Raw genomic sequence first — 18,171 nt, 5'->3', positions numbered from 1 at the left:
TGCACTTTATGAACTTTAGAAAACTTAAATAGCTCGTCTTCATTATCTTTAAGAGATCGAGCATTCCAATTCAAACTATTTAATAATTTAAAATCCATTACTGAATTTCGAAGTCATGGCGATACCGGGGAAATGGCTCTAATGTTGGCCTATAGATCTCAGATTGGGCCCATCGCTAAAAATCTGCTATTAATCGATTTTATCTAGATGAACGCGTCATTGGGACGGTACTAATGGATATTTTTGGTTGCTATTGAAAATTTAGTCGATAGCTGAATTTATGTATGGGCCCAAATTAGGGACATTTGGGCCGACATTGCATTCATTTCCCCTAGTTCGCAAATCTAACTCCAGTTTGAATAGCATGAAACACGTAGTTAGTTTTTAACATATCAGTAATCATGTCTATTAATGACTTCTGTAAAAATTTCCATTTTAGGAGCAGTAATGCTACCTTACTCAAAATCATCAAAATTTCCATTAAAATTATGTTGGCTAGAATTTTGCAATTGGGTTCTTGAATTTTGAAAAATATATCGGTTTCGTTACATCATCTGAGAGGGCTTCGTTTTCTGAGCACAACGATATTTTTTTCGATCCAATTTACTTCAATCTTGATTTTTAAATCAGGATTTAAAGCAAACTGATCACTTCTTTTTTTTTTTATTATAGTCACCCACGAGTGTTAGGGTCATTCGTGACTTGTCCGGAGGTGAGATTTGAACTCGTGACTTTGGCGTGAGAGGTATGGATGTTAACCACTACGCCGGGGTCGCCCCCTCTCTGATCACTTCACTGTTTGACACAAAACTAACATATTGACAGCTCACTCCCATACAAAGTACCACCGAGGGGCGCTAAGATGGTGATTTTTGCTTATGTAATCACACTTATTTAAAACAGTTCCAGTGCTCCAAAATGGATGAAATTTTGGATTTCGGTTCTATTTGTGATGTAGATTACGAATATCCAATTACCTCAAAACCCTTAAAGAACCCAATAGCAGCATAGATAGCTCCATTTACTTGCTGAACGTTGTTAGCAGCACGTATAGATGGAGAATTTGAAGCTTGTGAGCTGTTCGTACCTACACAGCTAAAAAAAGTAGTGTAAATTTCCGTTTCTATGATGCACATAAATGGAGCGTCATATATCATACAAGTTTAGATTATAGATCGTGTAAATTTATGAGACATGTCATGCAATATTCCATATATTGTATGCAACTGTCCGCTTTTGTTTGCAACCTTTCTTGCAAGCTGCTAGTTTACGTGAAAAGAAAGTTTACATGCATTAATATTTGCATGCATGGATGTTTACATCGCCAGTAAAATTCAGAATTTTTTGGTGTGTACGGGTACGAATGTTGAATTTGTTCCTCGTTAACCGTTGTTAACAGCAGAGAAATTAGTACCTGATCGGGAATGTGGCGTTGTCGTTTAGAACGCCTTCATATTAACAATTCGATACAGCGGAGTCGATGGTGTAGTGGTATGCGAGATTACCTATCACCCCAGCAGGCCTGGGTTCAATCCCAGTCGGCGCCGCCGGGATGTTCTGAGGCATAACATCCCTGATCACGCCTTCCTTCGGAAGGGAAGTAAAGCCGTTGGTCCTCGGTTCATGAGTTGATGCATCGAAAGGTAGGGTTCAGGTGTGGGAGCTGCTTCCCTGGTGTCGGTAGCATTGATGTTCAGCACGGAAAACAAGTTCGACAGAAAACAAACCAAGGAAAAAGAAAAACAATTCGATATGGGGCCATGCAATAATTATGTCACGCTAAATCGAGGAGAAATTTACCCCCCCTATCGTAACGTTTTTCCAATACCTAATGCATTGCTTGTCACAAAATCTTAGACCTCCCCCCCTAGAGCGTGACATAATATATGCCTCTGGGGGCCACCCCGGCGTAGTGGTTAGCATCCATACCTCTCACGCCATAGTCTCGAGTTCAAATCTCACCCCCGGACAAGTCACGAATGACCCAAGAGCGTTAAAGTGACTATAATAATAATAATTAAAAAAAAAATATATGCATCAACCCTATGCGGCGTATATGTCACCATGATTCGCGTCCAATGATTTAACGAAGTCTACAATCTCGCCCATGTTTGGCCTTGAACTCCCATCTGGATAGGCAAAACACAAAGTTTGCCTTTTCGGCCATTATTGTCGAAAATTTTGCTCCAAAAGCGACGACAAAGAGCACTGACCGAGCTGCAGATAATTAAAACAATTCATGTCGCGAAACATTGCAAATTCTGCATACTTTTCATGCAAATCTGTAATAGAATCTTACATTTCCCTGTTGAGTGTTCGTATTTTTCAGGATGGTGTTTGAGATTTTGTAAGAGTGCCGGGGGGGTGGGGGTGCTTAAAATATCGACATACACTCCCGATCATAAGTTTAAGGAAACCCCCAAAAAAACATGACAAATTTGTTATGTTCATATCTCTGTCATGTTACGTCCAATTTTCGTTCTCTTTAGATCATTTGAAAGGTATTGAATTGAACTTTCGTCGTAGGCAAATGTCCAATATAATTTTCAAATTTTGTGCGCTAAAAATTTACCCAAAGTTTCAATATTTTTCAAAATTTACTCTGAAGAATCGTGACTGATTTTCTCAGAATTGGGTTGGCCAAATTTTGAAATAAAAACAGTAGTAGAACACTTATGCTATACCAATCATACTATTCAAATAACCCTTGGAGATCGAACATTGAACGTAAAATGAGAGATCATTGAACAAAACATATTTGCATGGTTTTTTGGGAGTGTCCTTAAACTTATGATCGATAGTGTATATGCTACGTCATTTTTGTTTGACCTCAACCACAGATAGCTTTACGCGTTTTGAGCTGAACCTTACAAAAAAAAAATCATAGGGTAGAAATTCAGCGCTAAGTGATATGAAGGGCACATTTCAGGAAGCGATTCTTCCACTTGTTGAGTATGATCCGTTTTCTTCTTGAAAACCACCCCACGCCAATTTAGCCTGTAAAGAAATTTCAGTTGAATCTCCTTCCACAAAATTCCCACCGTGTCACACCACCAGTAAGGCCATTCCCAGGACAACACATAACGATGACGAAGCTCAACATTGGCTATTGCCGAGGAGTGAGTGAGTAGCCCACCTCGTTGTCAGTGGGAAAAATGGGAGCTTGAACGAAACAAAACAGCATGCAGCAAAGAAGCAAAAAAAAGGAGTTTGAAATTCCGTTGAATCGAATGCAGAAAGCTCGTAGAAGGATTTTTTGTTGTGTTTTCGTTCAATATGTACTGGTTCTTCCACACATCGTGTCACCTACCTACTACTACTGGAAACCCGGGATTGAGTTCACATGTGCATCCTGCGGGCTACTAACCATAGTAGTCACCTAGCAGCAACCGTGACAGGAAAAATGCCCATCAGAACCGTTCGACGATGATGATGATGATGATGATGACGTGTTGCGATCGGTATTGGAAAATTGGGATGGAAAGCACTCAATGCCAGGTTGCCTCCTACATATTACTTACTCTAGACGGCTGAAACTGGAGCATGCACAAATCCACTGATGACCAAAACATGAAATTGCTGGAATGATGAGAGATGGTTGGCGGACTTTGAAGCAGCGGTAGTCATGGCCGAAAGTTTTGCTCCATCAACTTTTGACGTCATTTTGTGTTCTAAGTTGAAATTGCAATCTTGACCTTGCGGTTCATCCATTTGTCGAAAATCTAGCTATCTTGGTAGTTAGAATCTTTGAATCCTCTTCTCGGTTGGGACTGAACTGAGGTTACAGTGCTTGTGCACACACTTGTTACCCGTGCCAACATGCATCCTCAACCCTTCGTGAATTTTGTTCAACGTGCTTACCACGTGCTGCTATGCTGAAAAAAGTCAGAATCAACACTCGACTCAGCTGTTGGCTTCCTGTTGTCGCACTAACAAGCATTTTCTTTATCTCTTTCCTTTCGATATATGAACAACACTAGGTATATACAAATTGTTGCTTGTTGCTTTAGAGCTGCTGTGAAATCCCTACCTACATATCTACTTATAATGTTGTTAACACTTCCCCATGCGTAAAGCAGTTTCTGTTAGAATGCTAAGACATACTGAATTGTGCTGAATGGGATGTATCTGATATTGATTCGGACCAAAGGCTGGGTTGTTAAGAATTCTACCCCTTAATGATTTATTTCTTAGATGATTTTAACATGTAACTATACAATGCGATTTAACGCTTTGCTTAGGGTGGATCTCAAGTAATTCTAATCAATAAGTTCACAGTAAACGTTGTTTTCAATGAGCAGTGAATTTTCTTTGTCGCCATACAGTTTTATTATTGGCATTTTTTTTTGTTATTCATGTGGTGCTTTTTGAAAAACATTATAAGCGTTACACGGAGATGAAAAACTACCCAAAATTAAGTACTTTTCCTTCAATTCCCGGGCTCAACCCAATAACCCAAATTTGAGTAAATCGCATATAGTAGTTTCCATTTAAAACCAGCAACAAAAAAAAACTTACTGTTAAGTATATTGCACCCAAAATTAAGTTTAATTCGGGTAAAACTGCGAATATGAAATTTACTCAAAAGTAACTTATTGGGCTGATATATATCGTTGGGTCGAGTTTCTCGTTTCTTTTTTGACAACAAGAACGAGCGCAAGTGAGAGGCTCAACTCAAAATTAAGTATAAAGAACCCAAATTTCGGGTAGTATGTTTTCTGCGTGTGAGAACCACCCTATCACACATCAAAAAGATTTCCCTACACTGACAAAAGTTTTCAAGTTGATTCCAACCGGGAAACGCATTCAACCTTTTCCAATTTCTTTAAAAAAAAATGAAACTTCAATGCGATTTTGCAGTAGGATTTTCAGTTAAGTGAAATTTCACATCGAAACAGCATGACCCCTCTTTTTTTTTTTTGGTGTAGCCATTCGAAACTACGATCGAGGGACCAGAATGGCAAACGGTTGTTGTGCCGCTCGCTTGCTCGCTGGCTACTGGATGCTGCAGGATGCTTTGTTGTGTGCAGGTTTGTGTGTATGTGATGAATACCCTTTTTTTGTTACTCTTCATCAGGAATCGGGAGCAGAACCCGGCTTTCGAAAAACAAAAAAAAAAAAAAACGTAAAAATCGAGTGCGCGCGGAAATGCGAGCCGGACCGTTGTGTAGCAGCAACATATCGGCAAAAAAAAAGAATAACATGAAATGAATGGAAATAAATCAATAATGCCGGAGGAGCGAACCGGGAAACGCTGATGGGGGGACCGCTTTTGTGGAACGATGAAGTAAGTGGAGAGGTGGGATCTTTTTTTTCGGGAGTTCAATTTATATTTTAAAATTGGAATCGTAATATTTTTACTGGCTTTTTTTTTTCATTCGTGGTGTTCGCGAATTTTGAGGATATTTTTTTTTCTAGAGGGTGGGAGTTCAACGAGTGGGCATTATTGTTATTTTTTTTTTCGAGGGGGTGTTTCAGCTTGATCCAAAAAATTCGGTAGCTGGGATCTGAATTGGTACGGTTCGTTGATTATGGAGAGAGGCCTGCCTGTCTGGTGGCACCACCAATTGGTACTCTTGGCAGATCTCGAATCCCGACCAAGAGTGCTCTGTTTGCGGCGCCGACTGATTGGTTCGTTGATTTTTGGAATGTTGCGCTCTCGGTTCATGAGAAGGGGGTAAAATACGAATGGGAATGTTCGGTGTATTTATGCATATATTAATTCGAACGGTGCTGTACTGTGGGATGCAATTGGTGATTGTCGAGAAAATTATGGAGATCGGTTGATTAATCCGATATGGATGATTTGTCTTTCAGTCTTCATATTGTTTTTAGGTTGATAAAAATGATTAAAACCTGACTCTATAGTTGAATAATGAACGTTGAAAACTAACACTTTATACAATAAAATGACTTAAAATCTGTTATGCATTCTTTATCTAAGCTATTATATTACTAAATCACTATTTAACATTGAACATATTTTTTTAAGCATGTATAACTAAAATGCGTCAAGTTGCGTCAATATGGGGTTTGCACACGCAAACCAAAAATGTACTACATTGATTGTTAGTTGCATTTCCTATTATCCTCCACAGCGGACACCTCAGCTAATGATATAAGTTGTCCTTACAGACGATGCAATGATTTTTTTTTCTTTTTTATTTCGTATTCTGTATACGCTTTCGACTATACTATACAGGCTTTTTATTTATAACATTGTAAAACCACGCACACACGTGCCACACACGATTCTCTCAAGTTTCCGTTCAGCAGAAAAAGCATACGCATTCAAATTATCCAGCCAAGAAGCTGGATGGACTTCCTGAAGATCGTGCCACTCGTGTCTATCCCTGCCCTTCTGATCACACCTTCTATCGCAATGTTGAATAGCAGACACGAAAGTCCATCACCTTGCCGTAACCCCCCAAGATTCAAAGGGTCTCGAGAGTGTCCCCGATACTCGAACAATGCACATCACTCGATTCATCGTCGCCTTGACCAATCGCGTCAGTTTATCCGGAAATCCGTACTCGTGCATAATCTGGCATAGCTGATCTCGATCGATTGTGTCGTATGCGGATTTGAAATCGATGAACAAATGATGTGTGGGCACGTTGTATTAGCGGCATTTCTGCACAACCTGCCGAATCGCGAAAATTTGATCCGTGGTAGCGCCTGGTATTGCCCCACGAACTCTCTTGCAAATGGTGATAGGCGGCGCCATAGAATTTGGGAGAGTACCTTGTAGGCGGCGCTCAGCAGTGTGATCGCGCGGTAGGTGCAGCAATCCAACTGGTCGCCCTTTTGTAGATTGGGCATACGACACCTTGCATCCTCTAATATTTCCTCCTTCCAAATCTTGGCAATTAACGGCGCCGGTGGTGTAGTAGTAAGCGTGATTACCTATCACCCCAACAGGCCTGGGTTCAATCCCAGTCGGTGCCGCCGGGATGTTCTGAGGCATAACATCTCTGATCACGCCTTCCTTCGGATGGGAAGTAAAGCCGTTGGTCCCCGGTTCATGAGTTGATGGGTCGATAGGTAGGGTCCAGGTGTGGGAGCTGCCTTCCTGGCACGTCGGTAGCATTGGTGCTCAGCACGGAAAACAAGATCGACGGAAAAAACAAACCAAAGGAAAAAAAAAAAATCTTGGCAATTACCCAGTGCAGCGCTCCAGCAAGTGATTCAATACCGTATTTGAATAGCTCACTTGGTAGTTGATCTACACCAGTTGCTTTGTTGTCTTCAGCCGACCGATCTCCTCCTCAACTTCGTGAAGGTCCAAGGTCTGTTGCCGGCCAACCTTCGTTTTTTACTGTATCACCGTTGAGGTGCTCGTCATAGTACTGCTTCCACCTGTTCTAATGGAATTCTCCATAAAATTCTCCTGCTATTCTTCTCACGATTCCCAATAAATTCTGCTCAGAATTTCCTTCGAATTAAATTCAGAACTCAGAATTTCTTGGGACTTTTTTTTTTCCTTTGGTTTGTTTTTCGTCGATCTTGTTTTCCGTGCTGAGCACTAATGCTACTGACGCCAGGAAGGCAGCTCCCACACCTGGACCCTACATATCGACCCATCAACTCATCAACCGGGGACCAACGGCTTTACTTCCCGTGATCAGAAATATATATATATATATATATATATATATATATTTTTTCGTTAATCTTCCCTCTTCAGAATTTCTTTGGAATAAAACCTTTAGTTCCAAATTGAGGATTTTTCTCAGTTGAAAACATGATGAATACATTTCCAATTTTGTTTTTGTTTTTCTAAATCTAGGATCACGAACGTTTGTATATGTTGATAAAACACAATGTAGTTTCATTTTTATACCTGTGATCTTTGCTTTTCTACCTAGGAGATGAGTACTTTAGGGGATTAGATTTTGATAAGTTCTTTAGTGGGAATGACACTGATGAAGACTGCACATTGTAGTCGAAATACGTATCTGTCATAGATACCAAAATTAATTAAGTGGAATTTAATGGAAGATAACCCTCTTTTGCTGTTTTATTTAAGCATTCCGCTAACAAGCCAATTTCATTACTTCACTCAACAAAGCGTTCAAAAAGTTTTTTTTTTCTACGATTTTTGTCAGTTTTCAAGTGTCCATCAGGGTTGTCAAAAGTAAATCTGTGTTTTTGCCCAAAAAAATCTTTTCATCTTAGCTTTTGTCCAGAAAATCTGTGATGATAATTTAAAAATTTCCTTTAAAAAGTCAGTGAGCCATTTTTCTGAAAGAGACAATAAAATAGATAACAATATATGTATCATAAATTCCTTATGGTTTGGCAAAAAAGAATATCTCTGACAGTTCTCATTCTTCTTTTTAATTCCGCAAAATAAAAGCATGCTTAGATATACATATAGGCTCTGCAAAGCTACAGCAAATGAGCCTGGAAAAATAAACGCATTATAAAAAAAAGATATACATATAAGTTGGTGATGGTCAAATAAGTGAAAATAATGTTTTGTTTTTGAACATCTCAAGTTTAATATTTTAAATGTTTGAACATGTTTTAAAAAATCTGTGCAATCTGTTTAGATCCTAAAAGTCTGTAATCTGTGAATACAGATTCTTGCTTTAAAAACTCTGAAAATTCTGTAGAAATACAGAATTATCTGTAGTTTTGGTAACCCTGGTCCATGGTTCCAGCATTCTAAAAGTTGGCATTTTCATAAGCTTTTCGATTTATTTTTTTTTTAATCCAGCAGATATTTGGGTTTTTAACATTTATTTTTAGTTTTTACTTAAAATAAACAAATAAAAAACAAAAGACATTATTTTTCTCTACAACTGTGCCTCAATTTTGAAAAATTCCAAGGGCGTCGTTTTGAAAATTTTACAATATCCAAAATGGCAGAATTTTTGCAAAAATTATTAATCATTGCCCATAACATTTACGCAAAGTTTCATACAAATCATAGAAGGCCGAATGAAAAAAGTTCTTTTTTTTCTATTATGTCTGGAACTGCTCTATATTAAAGGTTGAACACGATAAAATCCGGACACATTAAAAACGCTGCCATTAACACATTTTTTGAGTATTTTTTTTTTCAAAATTTCACTGAATCAAGCTGCACCGAGGCAAAAGAACATATGAATTCTATAAGAAGCACTTATGAATTATAGCCACAAGAAGTCGGTTTGAATTTTATAGATTTATCTTATGAAAAATAATGTTGACAAAAAATATAAAAAAACCTCAGCAGACTGGAATTGAACCATGGTGGTCCAGAATCCTGACCACTCACTCGTCTGTCGACGCTTGGGAAAATTGAATGACTAAAGGCTACCTCATGTTAGACGAAAACCTTTCATAAGTCGCGCTTATGGAATTCATATGTGTTGTTCATAAGTCGAGTCTTATGAAATTCTTAAGTCTATTTGCCTCAGTTTAAGAGTGCATATAATCATAGTAGGCATTGGTTGCACACCGAAATCTGTGAAATTTTACCGAAATCTCAACAGTTGAACGTTCGGTAAACAGTTCGGTGATTTTTCAAAGATTTCCTGTAATGTTTCACCGAATATCTGTGAAAAATTACAGGAAATCTGTGAAAATTCACCGAACTGTTTACCGAACGTTCAGCTGTTGAGATTTCGGTAAAATTTCACAGATTTCGGTCAAATAATCTAAGTGTGTGTCAAGATAACTCCATTTGTTTACATCATGGCTTCACCGGAGCCCGCACGTCTCGATTCGATCATGCACGCTCGAAATGAAAATTCCAGTCTATCCACTACTGGCAGTTATCGATCAAATTCCTGGGCAGGAATTTTATACCTAGGTTGACCGGAAGAGTGCCCCGGAAGAATGTAAAATTAAAAAGAAGTTAAAATTCCCCAAAAAGCTCCTTGTCTAGCAAGCAATCTGCAGTTGCGGTCTGAAAAGCAGAACTTTCGTTACTTCTGAGACCATGAACCAACAAATTTACCAGGAGGAGTGCCTACGGAGGAGACTACTGCCTTTTCTGGACAGCATGAGGTGCAGTGTTGGCAAAATCATCAATCAAATGATATTCTTCCGCTCTCATACGCTCTCAATATCACGCATGTTATTGGAACAGTGGCGTCGCGTCCACATGTGCAACCTGTGCACGACACAATTTAAAGAAAAAATGCGTTTAGATTTTTATAGATTTTAAGGCCACATTATAGCTGTATAGAGAGTAATGGAGAAAAGCAAAAGCTCGCTCTCACTCTCTTGTCAGTTGTAAATCTCTCAATCAAATCTCTCCTATGGTTGGGCCGGTGCGCCTGTTAAAACTTATGAGCTTCCCTGGTCCATTCTGATAGTGTTGTTCTGATGAATAAAGAGTTGATTAATTCAAGTTTGCTACCCAGGGGACTTCATGAATTTTCTCTAGATTTTGACACTGTTTTGCATCAAAAAATGTTTGCGAAAGTGTTTGACGGATATTCTTCATTACGCTTCAGTCGAAAGATAACTCTTCGACTTCCTTGTGATAAAAACCTGGGACGGGACTTGACAATTTGCTGTAAAATCCGAGCCAGTTGCTGATTGGTCGATTTGACAGTAGCAATCGTGGAATAAAAAGGAATCTGACTGGCAGTGATGCCGGAATCAAGGTTGACGTCAATGGCGTTGTTAATTGTTTATATTTGCGAAAGTAAAGTTGGAAAATAGGGTCCACGGCGTGCTTTAAGCGATGGATATTGTTGTTTGTTTATGGTTGTTTTTATTGTGTTAAACAAAAATGATGTACAAGCTGCTAAACTACAATAGAAACTCCGAATCCAATTAAAATTAAAATAGAACAAACATTCTGCAATCCTGGCATCATTGGTCAACTCCGTCAAACACCATGCTCAAATTTTCGAAGGGCATTCATCGAAAACATTAAGAAGAGTGAGAAGCTGGATTGTCAAGTCTCGTCCCGGATAAAAACGAGAATTAGTTAAGTTTTGCAATTCTTCCTTCTTCGCTTAACGCGAAAAGGGCCATACAAGTTTTGTTTACACAAGATGATGGGCCCTTCAAATACGTTAGGTAGTGATTAATATACACCCCTATTCTGTATTTTGTTCAAAACGAAATTCCTATACAAAAAAATATTTTTTTTGTATGAGAATTTCGTTTCGAACGAAATACAGAATAGGGGTGATAGTAATAGAGAAGGGGAGGAGGGGGTAAAATGCCCACCTTAAGAAGCAGCTCTTATTCCTTGTTAATAGAAAATTCGTGTCAAGAATTAACACGTGTGTCTGAAATATAAGACAATTTTGCGTTTTATATACTGCTGCTGAAGTAAGAAAGTTCAATTTAATTGATTAAAATCATAAAAATTAAAAAAGACTTCGAAATTTCATTTTAAGATACTTTAGGGGTAAAAGGCGCATATGTGTGTACACAACGAACCACAACAAAGGGGCAAAACGCCCCACAATAAAGGGGCAAAATGCACCGCATGTAATTTCTTGATTAGGTACAAACATCTGCGGGCAGTTTGATGTAATTATATGGAAAGGACATGGAAATTGTGACAAATACATTAAAATAAGACAGTTTCAGCTGAAATTCATATTTATTTGGGGTTTGAAATTAATTAAGTATAGGTTCTTTAAAAGTTCAGAATATTAAATTCATAAAAAAAACAACAAGTTCGAAAACCGGCTTCTGTTTCAAACGCACATGTCACATGTTATTGAATCAGGGTTAGTTGCACACTCAGTGTGGAACCATGTTTTGCATCGAATGCACATCATCCAACCCTCCCCATCTTCGGACGAGCTGAAAACATTTCCACAGAAAGAGCACAAAATATCATCCATCGTATTACATGCTACAGATTTGCGTTGCCGACCTTTTCTTTTCACATCCTTCTTTTTAATGATCTTGATTTCCTCGGATGCGTTATCTTTCAACAGTTTTTTGCGGTACGGAGATGATGTCAATTCTTCACTCTGTTGCTTTCTAGGTTTTCTGCCTCGTTTAACGCTATGACCCGTCGTTACTGGTGCTGTTGCGATGGGTGGCACATCAAATCTCTTCAACTCTCCTTTTGTTGGCACTCTATTGTAATCCCAACGCCGTTGCTTAGTATCAGCAGTAAATTCCTTCTCTTCTTCCGAAACAGCTGTGGGAGGGATGACTTCCAATCCACATGGGCTGTTTTCAACAATGTGATCATCAGTAACTATGGAATGGACAACGATGTTCCCGTTTTCTTCTACACTGTAGTACACATTTGGATCCAAAACAAGCATATCAGACACATCATATTGAAGATCATTGTCTCCGCTGGTATAAACAATGTTTTGCTCAAACGGTTCGGTGAAATCTACGGAATACGCAGAATCAACAATGCCTTGAGCCTCAGGACAAGCCTCGTTATTTCCAACAGCAAGTTCAACCATGACGTCGTTGGAAGGATCTCCATTCAAAAAATCAGACGCTGCGAAATCACTTCCGGAAAAAATGTGGCGGTTGATTGGGAGAATTCCGGTCGCTCGAAAACCGTTTTGAGCGGTCGCGACAGACGAGCTTGCAATGAATGCCTCATTTATCAAGGCAGAGACGTTGTAGATGGTAACAGCTTTTCCGGGATTTTGCTTTTGAAGCTTGTTGATGGCCTTGATATAATAAGCCTTAAGCGGCCCCATGAAGGCCACGTCTAAAGGCTGCAGCTTATGCGAGGTATGAGGTGGTATGGCTAGAATCCGAACATGGTTTTTCTTTGCTTTTTCAAGCATTTCCAGATTCCTTGTGTGGCTTGAATGTCCATCGAGAATAAGGAGCACTGGGGCATCTGCCGTTGGTCGTGTGTATGCTAAAAAATGGTCAAACCACATTGAACATGTTTTTGTTGTACTCCAACCACTCGCGTTGCACGCAAAAATAGTCTCATGAGGTGCTCCAACCTTCAAAGCCTCGTTCATACGTATTCGCGGAAAAATCAACAGAGGAGGAAGGAACTGTCCAGCTGCTGACATGGCCATTATGGCTGTTGTGTTTACACCTCGCTCACCGGAGACCGCTCCCGCTACTTGACGCACGCCCTTCTCTGCTACAACTTTAAGAGCCCTTGTTGGAACCTGAAAACAAAGGTATATGTAAATAATTGTAATAATTGTTAGTTTTATCAATCAATTACTTACAGTACTAAAACCTGTCTCATCTGCGTTCCAAATACGGCTAGGTGGAAAATCGGCGCTGTCATATATATCTTTAAGAAGCTCATAAAACCGATCAACACTGACCCGGTTGAATCCCTTCAATCGAGCAAGAGACGTCGGCTCTGGAGACCTCAGTGAAAGCTCCGGATGTCGCTTCAGGAACCCCTGCAACCAATCACGTCCTGCAAGCTCCGTTTCACGACAGAAGGGATGGTTCACAAGATTTTTTTCCGCTAATTGAAAAGCGACGCTCCTCAATTCTTGTCTTGTCACACCAAGGCCATACTGGTTCATTTCAATGATGAACTGCATCAGCTCCTGTTCCTGGACCGTATTGAAGACAGGAGAAAAGCTCCCCAGCGGCAGAAACTTCAGTCCGTGTTCGTTGTGGGAGTCGATACTTAGGTACCGTGAAAGTGTTTTCCTCGGAATCTTATAAATGATTGCGGCCTGCCTTTTCGACAGACCCATCCTGACCGCGTTCACTGCCGCCATAAGTGTGTCCTCCGTCCAAAGCCGCCAGTTCGTTTTTCGTATGTATTTCCGCGGCATTTTGACCGATTAAAATAAACACCGTTCTTTTACAATTTGACGTTTGCCTTGAGTTGCATTGCTACGCGCACTATGTATTGCTACGCGCAGTGCTGCTAGAATGATGATTTATGAAGAATGTTTTTTATCGGATGCAATCTAAATTCAGATTAAAGTGTCATCTTGGGACACTTTTTACTTTTAAAACAAATTCTGTTAAATTTGTGGAATATTTTAAACGTATTGAAATAATTCTAACATCATCTGCTATGTAAAGCCTTAAAGATATTGAACAATGTAATGATGCAAGTGTAAATTAAACAATATGTAAATTTTTGGTTGCACTGCAACCATTATTAGATTTATTTTATTTTTGCATGGCGCATTTTGACCCGCCTAGAGTTGTTGAAGTAAATTCGATCAATTAAAACAAAAACTGATAAACGAGAAAGATTTGTTGCTGGCAATTGAATACCAGGGCCACTGTTCGTGAGGAGGACAATGCACAGGTATGTCCTTTGATTGTTTTTAGCGTAAAACCTTACGCAAGGCATCGTGAAAATTGTATGAAAAAGGCCAAAAAAAATGTTTTTCATTTTTGAAAGGCTTCATGTTATATAAAATGTTTATGTTATCAAAACCGTCATTTTATTGTTAAAAAGAAGAGATTGGCATATCAAACGCAATTTGAAAATGTTTCTTTCGTCAGATATAGCCATGGGGCGTTTTGCCCCGACTGGGCATTTTACCCCCATTTCCCCAATATGTCCTTCGAATTCATGGAGCTTTGAAAAAAAAAAAAACGCAAACTTATATGTGGTGGTAAACTATAACGAACAAAGTTTGGTGCACAGGTAAACAAATGAGGCACGCGACGCCTCTGTATTGCAACAAAAAATTGAATGTGGCGCCAAGCAAGTGGGAACAGGGCTCGTGTAGAAGATGATGGGCCATGTACTAGGAAAAGTTCGAGCAATGGCCTATGGTAAGAAGTAAGACTTAAACAATGGTCTTACAATAAGCATAATATCTACTAATGTATAGATGTTACATTGAACTATGAAAAATAAAACGCATGTTTAGACATCAACAAGTTTTTTGTGTTCAACTTGATTTTTAGTTGAATACACATCCAACTTAAGAAAACACTTTCTGTAGTTTTACTGCTTTTGATTGAAGCTTATTAAGGTGATAAAAAGTCTGATACTAACTTTTCAAAATGGCAAGCAAAGAAATATTTTCCATATCGCAAACTGTGAAAAAAATTAAGGGGGTAGTTCAAATGTTATAAATATACCCCTGCAAATCATTTAACATCTGTCCACAACTTTCATATTATGTCTTTCACTGTGGTAAAGTATAAAAAAAATCCACAAATGTATTGCACATTTTGCTCTCACTCGCAATATATTCGTGCACGGGGCAATTGGTGATTTTGCCGTTATTCCTACCACGACAGCATACAGAGTATTTTTTAGAATTACGTTTGGTAAGACTATAATAAAAAAATAAAGATCTGAATTCCAGGCATTTTGGAAAACCTAATTAAAAAAAGTCAATGATATTAAGGGGTTTCTAGAAGGTTTAACCCTTCTATCATTTAGCCGAATAATCGTATACCTTGTTAAGTCTGCAGCACTTCAAGATCAGATATCCGGCAAGGTGTCGACTACCTGAAAAAACCTGTATTTTCTGGGAATTCCATTTCAGTCCTGGAAAATCACGAAATCACAGGGAATATCTTTAAAAATCAGGGAAATATTTCATAATCCTCTTTGAACAAAATTCATGCTCCAAATAGATTAGCGCGTTTCTGGTGCTGTTTAGTTCGATCCAACAAATAATAAACCTCAGAAAAGGGGTTGGATCGTCTTTTTGTAAATGCAAGAATGGAAAAAAAAGTTAAGAGAAATATTTCTGAATACTTGTAGTTCTAGTTCCTCATTGTGTGCTTAAGAGCCGGATGAATATAGACATTAAGCTATCCAATGCAATTTTAGAATTATAATCCTGCTTGGATGGACGGATTTTTTGATTACTTGAAGTAGCAGATTATGATTAAATATTGAACTCAGGGTCACATGGACCAACATTTTTAATTTTGTGAAAGCACAACTCTGAATATCAAATTTTCGATTATGTTGATGGAAAGAAAGTGGGGGTAGTAATTAACAAGCCTGGTTAATAATAATCCTAACTAATAATTTGCCGAAGCCCTTTATTAGTCGTATGTTAGCTTTATAGCAAAATCAACCCAAATTAGCGGGCTTATTGGTTGCCTTCAATGTAATAATTTTGGTTTTATGAGGATACTGTAAACCATGACTTAGACTTGTAGAGTGCTTTAAAACCTCAAAAACATTTGCAATGTTACTTGGACTGGGATGTGCAATACGTGCTTGTGAACGATTTCCCACCGGAGGTATCCCGCTGCGATCAAGCGTTTGATTTAACGTGTTATCCATAACAAATGTTCAATGGAGCTGAGATGGGCATTGAATTGTACATGGGGAATATATTTTATAACGGGGGATTAAAGACAAGTGTTTCATATGCGGAGAAATGTTCCTAACGGAAAGTCCAGAAACGGTAAAAAAATAACTAATAAGGGTGAGGAAATTGTGGAAATAAGGGGAACATGAACACATTCTGGCGATCAAAAAATGAAAATGCATGTTATTGGGAGTAAGCCAATCGTTTTATGATACCTTTATCTTTAATTTCGTGTATGATTGGTATAAAAATGATTGCAGTTTCATTCACACATCATTATCAATCAAAGTAACGCCATGGCTACTGCTTTAATTTTTTACCTGGCTAAGGACATGTCTTAAATATATAAATTTACAAAAATATAACTGATTTGGTATATCCGGTTTTTTTCCTGAAAAAAGACTAGAAAATCAGGGAATATCAAAGAATTTAGTTTTCTTCGTTGAGTCAACGCCCAGTCCGGAATGATTTGTATAATTCAATAATGTAATGTTCAAACACGATTTTTTCAAAAATTCTGAGTGTACATCGATTAAGATTTCGATTAACCTGTAAAATATCGCCAGAATAATTTGGAGAATTATAAATATTTTGGCAACACATCTTTGTATTGCACAATCTATCTATCTCTTTATCTATCTATCTATCTATCTATATATCTATCTATATATCTATCTATCTATATATCTATCTATCTATATATATGAAAATGAATTTCTGTCTGTCTGTCTGACCCTTATAGACTCGGAAACTACTGAACCGATTGGCGTGAACATTTGTATACAGGGGTTTTTGGGGCCGTGGAAGGTTCTTATGATGGTTCGAGACCCCTCCCCCTTCTGTAAGGGGGGGCTCCCATACAAATGAAACAGAAATTTCTGCATAACTCGAGAACTAATCAAGCAAATGGAACCAAATTAGGCATGTGGGGGCGAGTGTGGGGGTATAAGGAGATAATCATAGGGAGTAGCCCCTTAGATAATAGGGGGGGGGGGGGCTACGTACAATATAGCATGCTTTTTTTTAAATCGGCGCATAAACTCAAGCTAATATTGAATCCCGAGCAAGACCGGGCACACTCAGCTAGTATGTTATAAAATGAACTTTAAGATCGTAACTCGAGGAAGATTTGAAGTACTTTTTATACTTCGTTTCTTCTGCTCAGATCTTGCTTGTTCCGACATACCAAAACAAGATTTGGGATCATTTTAGCAGTGAAACTCTTTGATTTTATACGAATTCATGATTCCATGAGAATTTGGAGATCTAGATCATCAACATATTAATGCAAATCTTATCCCATATTTTTTCTTCAAAGCAGACGTATTGTAGAGCAATTCTGCTGAAAAAAATAGGTTATCTCTAATCGTTTATTTTTGGACGCTTTTTTTGTTTAAGGCAGGAGTGATGTTTGAGTTGGGTTATTATTAAAAAACCGGAAAAAAACCGGGAGTTTAAAAATTGGATTTGAATGGACACGTTCTACGTTTCGAAGCGGTTGAAATCTTCTACAGTTGTTTACAAAACCTGCCTCAACGTAGGACGGTATGCAATAAATTAGTTTTGTTTACTGGAAGTCCGAATAACCAAGCAAAATATCTGATAGAAATACCAGCGCGAGTGATCTTTTATAAATTTATTATTATTTATCAATTCATCCCGAGTTAATTTGTTTTTTATTCCAGGCTTATTTTCTTCAAATAAATTTAATTTCTTTGATAATAACGTGAATAGTAAATTTTTCATTCTAACGCTTTACGAACTACTGATGATGCAGCCCACAGCTTACCTCGCAACGACCACGGCAGCTTCATCGGCTTTGCCATCGATGCATTTTATTATTATTTTTTTTTCATCCCTCGGTTCCACGTATTTTTCTATCACGTATGCTGCATATTGGTCATTTCTCGCAACAGAACCTTTCCCGTTTATTCCACTCCCTTCATCTCAAACCACTGTCCGGATTTCCGTGCCCTCATCCAATACACATGCACGT

General features: G+C 38.4%; 1 protein-coding gene across 1 annotated transcript in view; it reads left to right on the top strand.

The window, feature by feature from the left end:
• Nucleotides 1–18,171, top strand: part of LOC135699494 (neuroguidin) — a 104,798-nt gene that overhangs the window by 69,199 nt on the left and 17,428 nt on the right. The gene's annotated exons all lie outside the window — the stretch shown is intronic.

Source organism: Ochlerotatus camptorhynchus, unplaced genomic scaffold (assembly GCF_037179485.1).
Source record: "Ochlerotatus camptorhynchus isolate MF236.1 unplaced genomic scaffold, CSIRO-AGI_Acam_v1.1 ptg000111l, whole genome shotgun sequence".
NCBI lineage: Eukaryota > Metazoa > Arthropoda > Insecta > Diptera > Culicidae > Ochlerotatus > Ochlerotatus camptorhynchus.
This window is presented reverse-complemented; position numbering and strand designations above follow the sequence as displayed.